We start from the raw sequence: 12,751 nt of genomic DNA, 5'->3' as shown, positions 1-12,751 counted from the left end.
ATCACCAGCTAAATGTAGCTCTGGTTGAGACCACCATATTTCAAAGCTGCCAACTTGGTTTCCACCTGCTTCTCATATAAAATGCTACAGAGAAGCGAGCAGGATTACACGACAAGTACTTTTCCATTCTACAGTCCTGTTCTCTAACACCGACGCAGCATAACTACATTTCCAAACTTCCTGTTAGGGAACAACTTCACGAGATGAAATCGGACTGTGGAGAAATAATAGGTTTTTGTAGGGTGTGGTGACATTGTCAAAGTCACTCTGACAGTTCATTTTCACATCAATCGTGCAGGATCGTAGGGTTGTTTGGATTTTTGGGGGGTGGGTGTACTAAAATGTGCAAAGACAAGCTTGTCTGGCTCACATTAAAGGCAGTGATTCTAAGTGAGGTAGAGCCAGTTTTAATCAACCAGTGGGCTGATTGGGATGCTTTGGTTCATATTCTTGGATGGCATGATTTTGTCTTAAAGCCAAATCTTTCTAAACAAGTTAGTACTTGTGCACGAGAATGGGCATTTCTCTTTTAGCATTGGAAAATGTTTTAGTCGCTAAACACGGTTGTCTACAGTTTGTAGTCATCCATTTTCTTAACTGCTTATGATGTCCAGGATCACAGTGGAGCTGAGGCCTATCCCAGCTACATGGCGCAAAAGGCAGGGTACTTCCAGTTTATCGAAGAGCTGAAAACGGAGACGATTCACATCTTAATTAAACTACCTGGAGAGATTCTGTGTAGGCACGGGGACTGGGAGAAACTCCGGACCCCGCCTGGAGATCCTCTTGCTGTGACAGCGCCTCCCAGTTTTTATTCATTTATTCTCTGGCAGTAGAAACGCTTTGTTCTCCAAAACATGGCAGCATTAATCCACTGTGTATGTCATCACATGCAGAACAGTTTATCTAGTTGTCAAAATCTGCCAATGCCACTCCGTGCCAAGTCATGAACGTGAACATTGTAAAAAACATTTATAGAACTTGAGCGCAACAGTTGGATGAACATATCACAGGGAAACAGCCTGTCTGTGATAGGGGAAGAGGAGTGTGGTGGTGTAGCGAAGGACAGATAACCGACGCGAGGGATGCTGCGTAAACGGCGGTTCTTCCTCCGTTACACTGCAGAGGGACAGCACTGGGTGTGAGGCTGATTGAGTGACAGGCTGTCCCGTGATACCCGGCACTGTTACGTTACTGTAATACACTATTGCACACACATAATCCCTGTGGTTTGTTCTCAAAGTGTGTGTTTTTGATGTTCGTGGTCTATATAAGTTATGTGCAGTGCTTGTGTTGCTAGTTTACAGTACTGAGTCACCCTTAGAGGGTAAAAGAGCCCCTCCCAGGTCACAGTACACACCAATGCTCTTTCTCTTTATAAAACTTGAAATCCCCATTTGAACATTTTTAAATGTGATCCACAAAGTGAAGTGAAGCATATAAAGTCTGGTCACGCAGAAGCTGTTTTACCCAGTTAAGCACGTCTCTAACCCAGAGCTCACGAGCCTCTGGCTGACTCTTGGCTAGAATGCGTTTGTTTTGAGTGGCAAGGCTTCTCTTAATATGTTACTGTTTGCCCATTGAGGGCAAACTGCTTTAATACTGCCTTACAGTGTGCACAGTCCTCTGAGCAGGCAAGAGTCTTTATTTTAAAGTAATTTAAAGTAATATTAGAGAGTGAGGGGGGGGGAATCGTGGTACAAAGGTTGGAACCCGTTGTCCCTCAGTAATCAGCTACAGCTGGGCTTGGATTTTTCACCGCAGCTACTTCGTGCTGCGAAAAAATTAGGCCAGCTCTGTCTTGTTTTTCTGCCTTCCTAGTAACGACACAAGACGCGGCCACTGTGATTAAACCCTGCTTGAATACTGAGATGAAAGCCAACACCTGATTTGCATCAAGTGCAAGAGTAAGAGGCGTGCCCAACAACCAAATGTAGGCCAAACACTCTGAAGAAAGCACTCTTTCCACCACAACAGCACGTATTCCACATCTTCCCTCTGCAGTATTTTTTTTCTTTTTACTGCAGCTTCATATTTGCCTAGATTTATGTGTCGATCCTCTCTGTTGTCATTCCCCACCCGAGGTCTTCCTCATGCCCTGGGCCTGTCAGGTGCCACCAGGTTAAAAATAAAATCCAGCAGCACCAGGATAAGCAGCTCAACTCACCATCAATCAGCTGACAGTAGCTTACCACATCGCCTCCTAATTCAAGGTTATGAATGCTATTCTCTTTCCTGGGAAGCCAATTAAAACTCCTAGATGAGGAACTGCTTAAGCTTCCACAGAATTTCCTTCAACGGCGAGCCCTAAAATACCTCGTGTAAAAGCGGTGACCTGCTTGGCACTGGCTGCAGGTTTTGCACTCGGGCTGAACAAACGTGGGGACAAAGCTTCCGGCAGTTATCTGCCACAAATCGAGACTGCTCATTATGGCTGCACGGTGTCAGGATGTGTGTCCATATTCAGACCAGAGCTGTGCTGAGCACCGGTCACTAAAGTTAGAACACAAAGTGCCTTTATAAATATAGACGTCGCCACTTTGAAAGCTTCGACTCTGGCCAAAATTACAGCCTGTCCCGACCACTGATATCAATGTGTCGTTTCTAAGCTTTGACATCACAGTTACAGATTCTCCTCAAACTGGGAGACACTGTATAGTGGAGGGGAACGAATATTTGCAGTACTTCTGACTTGAATCATGCACTTTATATTAATACATTCCAGCTTGGCTGCTTCTCCAGTAATGGAAATTAAAGCAGTCATTGTGTGGCTGGGAGGGCAGGGGGGGAGACACGAACCCTTTTCTGGCCTCCTAAAGGAGAAACGTGCTGGAGAGACTGCTGGATGCACAGCAGCCAGTCTTTCAGTGTTGTTTAAAACTTGAAATCCAAACTGTAGAAAAAGTCACAGTACGCAAAATAAAAGTCGTTTTCATACTCGTCGTTTTAAGAAGAGAACGAAAACGCGCCGGCACTCACTTTAGGACTCGAAGCACTTTTGGGGCCGCTGTGATAAACAACAGCAGCTAACATCATAATAATGTGCCCTTAATCAGAGAAAAACAATCTAAAAACCTGTTGATATTCACAGAGTCCTCGTCACAAAATGTTCCCTGTGCCTGCAGAGTAGCAACAGCTGTTCCCAGTGAAGCCCATTTATTACACAGAGACGACCAATTTAGCTGAAGAGGGTCCATTATGAAACAATTTTCTTTTGTGTGCATGTGTGTGTGCATAAGCAACGGAAAGGACAAAAATATGACATTTTGTGGTGTTATACAATCAACATGTTCCATTTTACTAAATTAGATTGTAGTAATAAAGTGATTTATTAGGACCAAAGTGCTTCTTGAAACTAGTCTGCCACTACTGAAATGCTTCCCAACACTTACTTGGGCAATTATGCTGAAGCTTGATCTAAATGAACTTTAATTTCAAGCATGTATTCTGAGTAGAAACAGCTTAAACAGGTTTGCAGACTTTGGCCCACAAATAAGGTTTTAAATATATCCGTGTTCTTTTTGGAGACCATCTTTGCTGTTGCACAGTTCTCCCATAAGATAAGATAAGATAAGATAAGATAACTCTTTATTGTCATTGCACAGTCATACATAGTACAGTAGTACAATGAAATTGGAAAAACTGTCCTACGTCGGCACTACATATAACACAACACGACACGATATGACACATCACAACGTAACAAACAACACAACACAGTATATTAACTTAGTATAAAAAAGAAGAATAAGTGTATGTGTATTGCACACTGTTATTATTGCACATTAATTATTATTGCACCTTGTTATAAATATAAATATTATTGTTATCGTTTTAAACATTGTTACCTCCCCCTAAAAAGTCCAGGGAGGTATCCAGTCAGGTCAGCTATTTACATTGATCAGGGCTATTGCCCTGTTGTAAAAGCTGTCCTTCAGTCTATTTGTTCGGGACCTCAGCAGCCTGAACCTCCTGCCAGACGGCAGCAGCTTAAACACCCGGTGTCCTGGGTGTGTGCAGTCCCGTAGGATGCTGCGTGCCCTCTTGAGACAGCGAGTGCTGTACAGGTCCTTCAGGGAGGGAAGAGGATGTCCAATGATTTTTTGGGCCATGTTGATGACCCTCTGGAGTGCCTTTCTGTGTGCTGTGGTGCAGCTGGAGAACCACACACCGATGCAATATGTCAGCACACTTTCAATGGAGCAGCGGTAGAAGACGGTCAGCAGCTCCTTCTTCAGGTCCATTTTTCTGAGGATTCTCAGAAAGTGGAGACGCTGTTGGGCCTTCTTTAAGACCGCAGAGGTGTTAGAGCTCCATTGGAGGTCTGTGTCTATGTGCACACCCAGAAACTTGAAACTGGAGACCCTTTCCACGCACTCCCCGTTGATGCTGACAGGCTGCAGCTCGGACTTCCTCCTTCTGAAGTCAACTACCAGTTCTTTTGTTTTGGTGGTATTGAGGTCCAGGTTGTTGTCTGCACACCAATCTGACAGCCTCTGAACTTCAGCTCTGTATGCAGTCTCATCTCCCCCTGAGATGAGCCCCACCACAGTGGTATCATCTGCAAACTTGATGACTGTGTTGTCTGGGTGGGAACTAACACAGTCATGTGTGTACAGAGTGTACAGTAGGGGACTCAGTACACAGCCTTGTGGAGAGCCGGTGTTGAGGCTGAGGGCTGAGGAAAGATGAGGCCCCACTCTAACTCTCTGTACACGGTCTGAGAGGAAGTCTCTGATCCAGCGGCAGGTGGTGGAAGGAAGTCCAATTTCCAGCAGTTTATCTATTAGTCTGTCCGGGAGTATCGTATTGAAAGCAGAGATCCCAGTGTTGGATTCTTTAGGTGCCATCATGCTCTCTCCCTCCCTCTCTTTGTTATAATATCTCTGACATGCATTCTGGGGAGAGTTTCCTCACTTCCCTCTCAGCGTGTCTGCAAGGAAAACAAAAAGAGTCCCTGAGAAGGAATCACCTGCTGTGTGCAGGACTAAAGGTTCAGGTCTCAGAAAGTCTACAGATTCTCACTGTGTCGACTGTTCGTTCATAATCAATTATTACGGCGATGCTTTAGATGAGGTACGCTGAGTCATAGATGCAACGTTTGTGTTATATGCACACCCTCTTCTGGCTGGTGCTACTTTAAGGTACCTATGAAATTTAGACCACTGTTATGGAGCAGTGTTAGCACAGCGCTCTTGGTATGTTTTTTCTTTCTTAGAATTGTGTAAAGAATAAACAATTCTGATTAATTACACAATCACTAATTATAAACTGTTTATGATATTTAATGGAATATTGCACTCCTGTGTTTCAATGGCACATTGTGTTATGCAAGTACATAATGTTAGATGGCTAGTTGATCATTAAACCATTGGGCTGAATGGTTTATGATTACAGTCTCCGAATAGCCGCAAAACTACCTCCTTCTGTTCACACTGCAGGTCTTAATGCTCAATTCCGATTTTTTGATCAAATCCGATTTTTTTGTTTGCTTGTTCACACTACAAATAAAATGTGACAGCAAACGCGCTCTAGTGTGAACCCTCAAAGCGGCCTGCATGCGCAAAAGAAGACGTCACACACAACGCGCTCTGTTTAGACCCAGACCAAACACTATTGTTTGACTGATGGCCTTAATATGAAACACTTGTTTCAGACTTTACGTTTTCCAATTTTGCTTTAAGTTATAAAGTTATGTTGTTATTTACATATGGCCTAATAATTATCCTTATTGCTGTTTTAGAGGAGCGGTGCTTCAAAGGATAGTTGCAGATTTCTGTCAGAATCTGCAGATTATACAGTACAAATAAAATGTTCACGTTTCCACAACGCTGTCTTTCCAACAGTTTCACTAACATCTAGACTGGATGGCCAGGAAGCGTTCACGATGTCTTCTCGGGTGCTGATAATAGGCGTCTGTCTTGTGTCAGTGACGTAAAAGACGGATTTAATGCGACATGACCATTCACACAGCAGTCGCTTTCTAAAACATCAGATATGTATCAGATTCAGTACCACATACGAAAGTGACCCAGGTCGGATTTGAAAATATTGGATTTTTTGCTGTTCACACTGTCATACCATGATCGGATATGAGTCGCATAGGGTCAAAAAAGTCAGATTTGATGCGCTTTCGCCTGCAGTGTGAACGTGGCCTTAGAGTGCTAAGAACTTTTCCTTTTATTTGTCAGCCTCAGACATGGCACTGGTTTTTGCAGCTCTGTCTCTGCTGACTCTCTGACTGCCGTTCTGTTGAAAACATAAATATTGTGCAGGCCTCCCTCGTGCTCTCACCCATGTACACATGACCCGTTGGGTTGTTCTGTGGTGTCCAGCTTTGGGGCGTTGTGGTCTGGGGACTCCATGGATTGGGTTTGTTCCAAAGCATCCCACTGATGCTTTGCATTGACATCTGAGATGTTTGGAAGCTGGGTCAACGCTGTCCAGCTGGGCAAGGCTGCTGCCATCAGGGAGCATGATTACCAAAACACTGCACACTCAGTCAAAGAGACAGGGCCCAAAGTTCCCCAGAAGAACATTGCACTGTAAGAGGATAATGACTGTTATTCAAGTCATCTGTCAATGGTTTTAATATTGTGACTCCATTAGGAATTCATTGTTATTTAAACAATTTCTAATCAATATATTGTTCCATTAGACAATAATAAATGTGCTTTTCTATCAAAAAAGGATCTTTTGAAGTGATCCCAAGCCTTTGACCAGTAATGGCAGATCTGTATTTATGTGGCTGAGCATGACTGAGAAAAAAAATGAAAGTGAAAGAGTGAGTCAGAGAAAGAGGGGGAGAGAGAGTCTTATCAGTCCTCATTTTCCACACAGTGGCCAGTTTTCCAAGCAGGGCTAAAGAAAAAAACCCCAAAAACCTGCACACATTCCTGCCATAATAATGAGTCCTTATTTTTTCCAAAACAATGTTGACCTTGTCCAGGAAGTGGACTTTTTTCCACTGCGGTGTCATTACAGACACACAGAGAGCTCAGTTTACAACAGAGGTACACAGCTGATGCGTATCTCGGCAGCAGACTGCCACGTACATTACACTGTATTATCTGACTGAAGCTCAGCATAATGCATTTTCCACCACAGAAGGCACAAAAGAGTACTACTTAAACATGCATACACGCTTACGCGTCCGTGTGTGTGTGTCTGTGTGTGTGTGCATGTTATAAAACCTACCAGGGTACACCTGCACTTTACAGAAAAACGTAGCGATGCAATGTTCTCTGCTGATTCATCCAGAAAAAAGAAAGACAGAAAAGAAAAAAATGAGGAAGCATCACAAATTATGTTTCACCTCCAGTGTTTACGTAATTTTGCTTCTGGTAAATATTTCCATCCGATCGTGACCTGAGTCGTTCTCACGCCAGTTTTCTTAAATTAGACCGAGGATCATCATCATCAGTTTTACTGCCTTCTTATTGACTGAGGCATAAACACATCTTCTTTCATAACAACGTCAAAGGACTGTGCCTAACTATTTCTGTAATTATTATTATAATTATTAATAAATCTTTAATTTAAACAGGTATTCTCAATGAAATCAAGATGTCTTTTTTTCCAAAGAGAGCTGTTTACAAAAAACTGAAAAAGTGAGACAAACACATGTTAAAATGACACAACAGCAATTAAGAAAAACACGGGCGAGAGTAGCCACAGATAAATACATGTAATCTTTTAGATTATCTTTAGACAGTTTGTTACCAACAGCTTGTTGCCAAAACCCCCTCAAAAAACAGATATTTTGCTCTCATTCTTCTATTTTAGTCCATGAGGAATGTCAAAGATAACACAGTCTGGCAGACATGAAATTTGCCGAAAACTTGGCAAGTGTTAGCATGGCATCCTAAAAAAATCTGAGGAAGTACTGAGAACTATCTGCAGCAGAAGAACTGAAAATCATGTCCTTATTAAATAGAGAAAATGTGGGAAACACCAGATATCTCACCAGGATGTGAGAGATGCATCTGGCTCTTCAGCTGATCCGTCTACTGTTCACTGAAGCCTCGCCAGAAATCATCATGTCATTCTTAAAGAAGGGAAACAGGAAGAAAAGTTGGAGTTATGGCAAATTACACATGAACTGACTGAAAATGTGGTGGCAACAGGTCTTATTGGGGGATGTCTGGAGGTCAGAAGAGAGGTATGACAGAAAACTGATGGAATTATGATCACAGAAAAGTGCTGTCAGATGATCCCAGATCCACCATGCAGTAGAAAAATCACACAGTAAACACTATCAGTTGTGGACTGGCCTCCCCAGAGCCTGGACCTCGACATTACTGAAGCAGTGTGTGATCGTGTTGAGAGAAAGTAGAACAAAAGGCAGTTAAAATCCAAAAAAGATGGAGCCCTACCAATTATTGACTTTCAAGATTGTACAAACTCAAACTCAAAAACAAAGAATACATTTTCTCTTTTTCTAGTCTAATCTAAAATGAGTCAGGTGCAAGCAGGGATTTGATTCCTACAAATATTTAACTCATGTAACTAGAAATTAAAAGATCTCAAAATGAATCTACAGTATAAGTGATGTTGGACATGGGCATGTGTGAAAGAGAACTAGCCTGTCATTTTCAAATGAAGAGACAACTCTGGATCATATTTACTTGGTTTAAAATCTGTGTTCATGTATTTTGCAGACAACAGAAGAGTTTCCAGAAACACGATGTGCAGGGTAGCTGATTTTCTGACCTGTCTTCAATCACAAACAGAACAAAGGAGAAGCAGAATGGGGGCAGGAATAATGTCTTCAGAAGATAATTTAAGGATTTGAGTGGTATTACGATGCAAACTATTGCCTATCTTCAAACTCCTACATGAAATAAAATCATCACCTTTTGGGGGAGTATTTTCTACTCGGTGTGTGGGAGACTTGAAGTGGACACTTCAGACTGAAACACATTTTGTAAACAGTGGTTATTTGATTATGTTTCTTTGGGTCTAAATGAATTAGAAATTAGACAAAGCTCAAAGAGTGTGCTGAAGGAGAGACGATGCCCTTTGATATTAATGGATTAACATATTTTAAGCGTAAAGTGGATGTGATTTATGCAAGAGAGCTTCCCGAGCCCTCGAGGTAATTGTGCGATTCTTCCACCCCCGGTGACAGAAGGCAGGGTATTATCACGACACTCGGCATATACTTTAGATCCGCTGTGGAAAAACACCTTTAAAATTCATCTCATGAGTTAGAATTATGCAGTTTTCCTACAAAAAAAAAAAGAAATGTGCCACTTTCTCAGAAAGAATGACGTCATTATAATTTTACAGAGGCTACAGGTAAAAAAATCAGGCGAGCTTTAATCAGAAAGCAGGATTGCCGTGAAATGAACGCGGGCATTCGTGAGGCTCGTGTTTGCAATTTAGATAGAGATGCGACACCCTCTTCGTTTTCATCCTCTCTGCCAAATTTATCTGCATTTCACAGCCAGATCGCTTGTGATATTATCTGTGATTAGGGTTTCGAGCAGATTATCTGTTCACATATGGCGAATGTTGGATCAGCTCTAACGAAGGCAAATACGTGTTTTGTCAAAACACAAAATGTTGGCTGAGTAATTTGGCTGGAAGTGAGCAGACTTAATTTCTTGAACTGATCTGGTGCTGTTGCGAGCAGCTCTGTGAAACAACAGCACCGGTGTCACTGAGGATGGTGAACTCAAATCCATGACACTGGAACTCACAGGTTCACACCGGTTCACGTCTGCACCTCTGGATCCAACCTCGCACCACCTACTGATAAGAAAAGCAGCAGTAGAGACAGTTTACACAAATGCACAGATGGGTGACAAATTAAAGGAAAAACCTGAACCATTAAATCACTATGGAAAAGGGATCTGGTGGCAAAAAAAAAAGAGCAAATCATCTTCATCCTGTGATAAAACCCTTCTATCCTAATGGGAGCTGTTTCTTCTAGGATGGAAATGCCCCCATCTGTAGTGCAGAATCGTCAAAATAAATAATAAGGGAACATCATTTGTAAAAAGGTGTTCCATTCATCAAATACATTACTAGAAACTCAGTCACAGCATCGTGCCAAGGTGCAGTAAAGTTGTCCTAGTGGCACATTGGAGCACTTCCCAAGAAACTTCACATTGTTCTTTGTTTTGTTTTTCCTTTAATTCACCACTCATGTGGAACTTGTTATGTTTTAGATAATTCACCAGGGCAATCACTGCCACTTGTGATGCAGTTAATCTTTTTCTAGTTGCTCTTGAGGGACTTATATGTTAAATATTAAATCTTTGTTTGATCGGGGACATATTCAACAGAAATGCGCCTGCCTGCATGTCTGCCATCCTGGAGACAGATACACAAGGTCTCCCGCTTGATGGTTTGCTTTTTGGATAATATGAGCAGTCCATTTAATGTTTTACCAAAACTCAATCCTGAAAAACCTTTAAGCTTTTTCAATGACTTACCCAGAATTGGTAACTGTAGACTTTATGGCTGCTTACTATGTGGAGAACAAAAAACTATTTGGAGTAACATTTTTCTCTCCCACAAGGGAGGGAGTATACGATCAGTTGTGGTTTCTTTATCTGTTTGTTAGGAGTCTAGCAGCCACAGACTTCAAGATGTCATTTTAAAATTTTGTGGAATGGTAGACACCAGTAACACCTCAAGCTGACTTAATTTGGGTGAAAACTGGGTCAAGGTCACACCCTTTTGTGTGTGTGTGTGTGTGTGCTCCCTCAACAAATGTCACAGTTGAGGGAGCTATATTTGATTTCTTTGCCCGTAAGAAATGCCATCCATCTAATTTAGGGTCACAGAGCATGGAATCGATCCTGTCTGTCTTAGGACAAGAGGTGGATACGCACTGGACAGGTCACCGGTCTCTCACAGGGCTAACACAGAGAGATGACCATTCACACTCACGTTCACACCTATGGGCAATTTAGAATCACCAGTTAACCCACTAACTGCATGTCTTTGGACTGTGTGAGGAAACCGAAGCACCCGGAGAGAACCCAAACAGGCACAGGGAAAACATGAAAACTCCACACAGGAAGGCCCTAACTACATGGTGGATTTGAACCCAAGACCTTCTTGCTCTGAAGCAGCAGTGCTAACCCCCACACTTTTCCTCAATTCCTTCTAATCCAAAGTGGTGTCACCTTTACCCAACTTTCCCAATTCCTGCTGTTATTGATGCAAGTTGTGACCCTTGAGCAAGGCACATGAACTTGAGCTGTTCTGCTTGTTGGGAAACAGATCAAGCTATTTGCAGCTTTCAGGTCTGTTTCTCCAGGCTGCTGTGTGGATAAGAAAAAAACTGAAATCATACGACTAGCTTTCACAGCCATTCACTTTAAATATGTATTTTTTTCCTATTGCTTGGAGCCACAAAATAACTAATAAAAAAGGCAACCAAACAGAGCTCGGCTACCATTTGTTCTTTTAAGAGCCCAGTAATTGAGTTTTAATCACAGGTAAATTAACACATATTTACACTCATAGTTTGTCTCAGGTTTAAAAAAAAGCATTTTGGTTGAACACCCCACCCATATGATCCATCAAAACCACAAAGCTTTACCGGTATCTGCTTCCATCACTGGCCCTTTCACTGTTTTGCAACAGTAATCCAGACCTAAGATCATACCTTTGCAACTCCAACCGCAAAACAAAGCAACAATTACCAGCACACAAAATGAATGGGCCAACTCAATACTTAAAATGGATTCAACTGCACCTTTACTGCAGAGATCTGGGTACAATCCTGGATGCTGATCCCTTTGCCTTTGTGCATACAGGTTGACAGTCTTTACTTTTAATATGCTACATGGCTTTGTTCAAAACAGATCCTCAACATTTTTACCTGAAGGAGGGACTCCTGCTCTTTTCTTGCACCTTCTGGGGTCTCTTCCAGACCCCTGCCCCATTATAGACGTTTTACCGGCAGTATAGGGGTTGTTTCAGGAGGTTATGATATAGGGTGGAGTTAGGGACGTGTTGGATGCCATCACCAGTACGCAATACCAGTGAGGACACTTCAGCGGAAGAGAAACTGCCACACCTGGTCAGGTGTTTTAAAAAAGTTAATTATTAAAAACAGATTAGAGCAGGGGTGTCAAACACAATGCCCGTGGTCCAGAATCGGCCCATCAAAGACCCCAATCTGGCCCACAGGGCAGCTTTGGAAAATGTAACAGAGGGCATTGAATTTGGACTTTGAACTGTAGTTTCAAAGGTTTTACAACATTTCCTACTGATAAAGACCTCAATCACTGCCATTCAAACTACACCAAAGTAATTAAGTAATAGATAAACAATAACAATTACAGAAAAGTTCCTGTTTTGTTTTGAAAACACACAGTTTAACGTCCCTGGTAGGTTCCCATAAGCCGCACTGGTTCACTACAGAGCACCATCTAGTGGAGACTCTGAAGAACTGCATGTAGCTCAAACGATACCCGACAGATACACAGTAAACACATTCTCCGTGAGTTAGTTCTTCTTAGTGTTTTGCTAAATGACAAGTTAAATCCTGGAGTCACGCGCACCACAAGCCAGAAGCGCGTCACGAGCGCTGTGTTTACGTTGCCAGGACACAGTTGTCTGGCTACTGCGGATCCCAGGTGATTTACCTAAAAGCGGATTCTCCTGAGCGCTGGATTCACCTGAGGATCAGATGAACATGAACAGCACACACAGTTTTCCGGATAGCACACAGGATATTAAAAATACCGCCGTCTGAGGCTATCTCCTCCTTTTGCTCCCAAACAAA

The 12,751-nt window shown here is 42.3% G+C and overlaps 1 long non-coding RNA gene across 1 annotated transcript; it reads right to left on the bottom strand.

The window, feature by feature from the left end:
* Positions 1–4,300: 4,300 nt before the first annotated feature.
* LOC101465423 (uncharacterized) lies at positions 4,301–12,664 on the bottom strand. Its single transcript, XR_191004.4, has 5 exons — positions 12,612–12,664; positions 7,967–8,047; positions 7,198–7,247; positions 6,295–6,543; positions 4,301–4,933 (listed from the first exon to the last, which is right to left on the bottom strand). It is a non-coding gene; the product is annotated as an uncharacterized LOC101465423 (long non-coding RNA).
* Between the last annotated feature and the right edge of the window lie 87 nt (positions 12,665–12,751).

Source organism: Maylandia zebra, linkage group LG1 (genome assembly GCF_041146795.1).
Source record: "Maylandia zebra isolate NMK-2024a linkage group LG1, Mzebra_GT3a, whole genome shotgun sequence".
Classification (NCBI taxonomy): Eukaryota; Metazoa; Chordata; class Actinopteri; order Cichliformes; family Cichlidae; genus Maylandia; species Maylandia zebra.
This window is presented reverse-complemented; position numbering and strand designations above follow the sequence as displayed.